General features: G+C 39.6%; 1 non-coding gene across 1 annotated transcript; it reads right to left on the minus strand.

Moving 5' to 3' along the window:
* Positions 1 to 693: 693 nt before the first annotated feature.
* Positions 694 to 771, minus strand: LOC148103099 (small nucleolar RNA SNORD36). Its single transcript, XR_015718670.1, has one exon. It is a non-coding gene; the product is annotated as a small nucleolar RNA SNORD36 (small nucleolar RNA).
* Between the last annotated feature and the right edge of the window lie 2,457 nt (positions 772 to 3,228).

The raw sequence follows: 3,228 nt of genomic DNA on the forward strand, positions 1-3,228 counted from the left end.
TCACAGCTATCAGCAGAATCTGTGCTCCTCACTGTCCCCTTTCTTTAGTCTGATGGCCTGTTAATAAAATATAAATGCAATGCTGCAGTAGTTTTTTTTATTATTATTCCTGCTAGTAAGAGGTCATTGTAACTTACTGTTATTCTGTTGTTTTTCTCTGTGTTTTTGTTGTACAGCTGCTGATCCCTTCCTGGTGTGATCTCATCATGGATGTCACCAACACCCTGGTTGATTAAATCTTTTCCTTTGTGGATCTGCTGAAAGAATGTGCAGACAAGTTGGACAAATTGGCCAACGAGTTGGAGGAAAATAAGAAAAATGTTAATGTCACTAAAGTTGTTGGTAGTACTGTGTCTGTAGGTGGGGCAGCTGCCATGACTTTAGCTGGTGTAGCAACCTTTTTCACAGGTGGAGCAGCATTACCTGTTATAGCTGCTGGTGGTGCAATAGCATCCTGGGTTGGTTTAGCTACCAATGTGACTACTGATGTTGTGGATGCCATCATTTCAAGTTCCACCTTAAAAGAGGCAGAAGATTAAACAAGATTAAAAACCTTCATGCAAAAAATGGAGAAACTTGTAGAGTCACTGAAAAAGGAAGTGCAGAGGAGAGCAGAGCACAATGGTTCCTGCGGCGATGTGATGGAATACATCCTGAGAGCGATGGCCAAACGCAACGGACTGAAACTGCACGACAGTGTCAGTTTAAAAAATATCACGTCTTATGTCTTCAAAGATGTGATGTCGGTGGAAGATCTTTTTCATCATACTGGTGTCAGTAGGCCTGTCTGTCCTTTCCCAAGCAGCCAGAGCAGGAAAACTTGTGGCTAAACGTGTGGCAGGAAAAGCAGCAGGGAAAGCTGTTGGTAAGTATCAAAGAAAATCCAATTACATTTTATTTCTATTGTGCCAAGTCACAACAGTGATTGAAAGGTAAAGACCCTGCAAAAATAGGGGAGTGTCAACAATTAGACGACCCCCTACAAGCAAGCACTTTGACAACTGTGGAAAACTCCCTGTTAACAGGATGAAACCTCCAGCAGAACCAGACTCAGGCAGGGGCAGACCTTGTATGTAAAGGGAATTTAGAAGACATCCTGATAATAATGAATTGCAGTAGTGCAGCCTAGACGTATTAACATGCTGTTTTTAGACTTGATCAATAGCATTAATAATCATGTGCAGTTCCACATGATTATTATAATTATTATTATAATTATGCAGGATAATCCAGCACATTAACATCCACCTCGAGGACATAAGGAGTGAGGAAACACAGGACCATGAAGTGGCCTGAAGTATAAGTGCCACACAGGCTCATGTCAAAAGTCTCTGACGTTGTATAACATAAATCCTATAGAACCAAGAAAGATTTATCTCCTCTGTCATCTCGAGGACGAGGATCTGGACATTACTGAGAAAAGTGAAATCTTGGCAATATTTCTAAGCTTATACAGAGACCTCTGTGACATTTTTCTCTCCATCCAGGAGGTTGTGTTTTTGAGTGCACTTATGTTAACCATGCAATAAAACTTACATCCACCAAGGTCACCGTCTAACTTAGAAATTATGATTCTTACAGGTGTGCTGTGCTTGACCTCTGACATCTTCAAGGTGAATTTTATTACAGTTTAAGATGTCTCAAATCCTACATGGTGCCATGACCTTTGCCAACTATTCCTTCATTTGTATTATTAACCAAAAACCTCACCCTGTGTAAATCCTTTACATTAGGCAGAAGACTTGTTCAGTTATGTGCTTAGAATGCAGAATATCTAAAATAGTGCTGTTTTATTTTCCATATTGTCAGGATAGGTCGGTGGCAAAATGAGCAACAGCAGGTGACAAAAGTACTGGAAGGAACTTGTGCTTTTCTTGGATCACTTGTGTGACTTTCAGTAGCAAAAACTTAGGTGAACGCAAAAAAAGAACATCATTTATTTATCACCCTACCCTGTGAATTGTGACCCTGTGAATGTGGCAGGTCTTTCCATGTCCTTAGTCTGTTAGTCTGCAGCAAACTGTTTGCAGGCTTTCTTGTGCATTATCCTTAGAAGAGACTTCCTTCTGGGACAACAGCCATGTTATGCAGTGTGTGGCGTATTGTCTGAGCACTGACAGGCTGACCCTCCACCACTTCAACCTCTGCAGCAATGCTGGCCACAATTTCTGCAGAGGTTGTTCAGCAATGAACAAAGATTAGCAATGTTAGTACTAACTTGGTTTTAAAGTCTTTACTTTAAAATATAGTAATAGTTCAATAGCTAACTTTAATCCTACAGAGATGTGATGATTTTTTGGATAATTAAAGTCAGTCATATATCCACAAACACAACAAGCTGAAAGTCAGTGATGCTGCTCGGTTTGCAGTCCTGAATATCACGGCACAAGCAGGATTCACTGCACTGTTAATGTTAGCTCTGTTATATTGCTGCCTCTGTTCGGTGGTGTCGAGCCAAACGGACTTTAACGTGTGTTTGAACGAGCTGACTGTTTCAGTGTGGGAGAAAGTACTCAGGGCCTTCAAGTTACACACTATGAAAGGCAGCAACAAGTTTAATGTTCAGAAACCTAAAGTATGTATCAGCAGCAGAATGGAGCTAAAAATAAATGTTTGTTTCAGTTCTATGAAGCTTTGAGTATTTTGGATCAGTAGCACTGCTGTGTTTGTTGCATCATATTGCTGTAATTGTTTATATGCTTTATATATTCTGAGGTAAGTTGATCTATAGTGTTACATCATATTCTATAAGGATGTTATGTGTTTGTAGACTTCAATTGCAGAATGAGTCCTGCTCCTAGCCGTTCATCGGCTCGCCATCCTTTTTCATACCCAACAAAGGCTCACCTGGCCTGCATTAAATAAACAAGGCCAATACGAAATCACAAGAATACTACAAAAATGTCAGCCAATTAAGCTAAATACATGAAGTTATTCTTGTTCTTGTGTACACAATTTATAAATAAATAAAAAACAGTATATTTAACCAAGAAGGATTTAACTGAAACATTTAAACTTGTAGTTTCACAAGGTTTTTTATTCAACAAATATCGGTCAAATCAAGATCAAATTGTTTGGACCGGCATCAACCAATTAGCATCAGCTGGTAGCAATACAAGCAGTCAATTAAAAGTTCAAACTCACCACTTCCGTTCTGTTCAGTGCACAACAACACTATGGCTCTGGCTCACAGTAATCAGCATCTAAGTTGCATAACTTAGTGGGTGT

The sequence above is a fragment of the Neolamprologus brichardi genome, chromosome 3 (genome assembly GCF_056152115.1).
Source record: "Neolamprologus brichardi isolate AB-2024 chromosome 3, ASM5615211v1, whole genome shotgun sequence".
Classification (NCBI taxonomy): Eukaryota; Metazoa; Chordata; class Actinopteri; order Cichliformes; family Cichlidae; genus Neolamprologus; species Neolamprologus brichardi.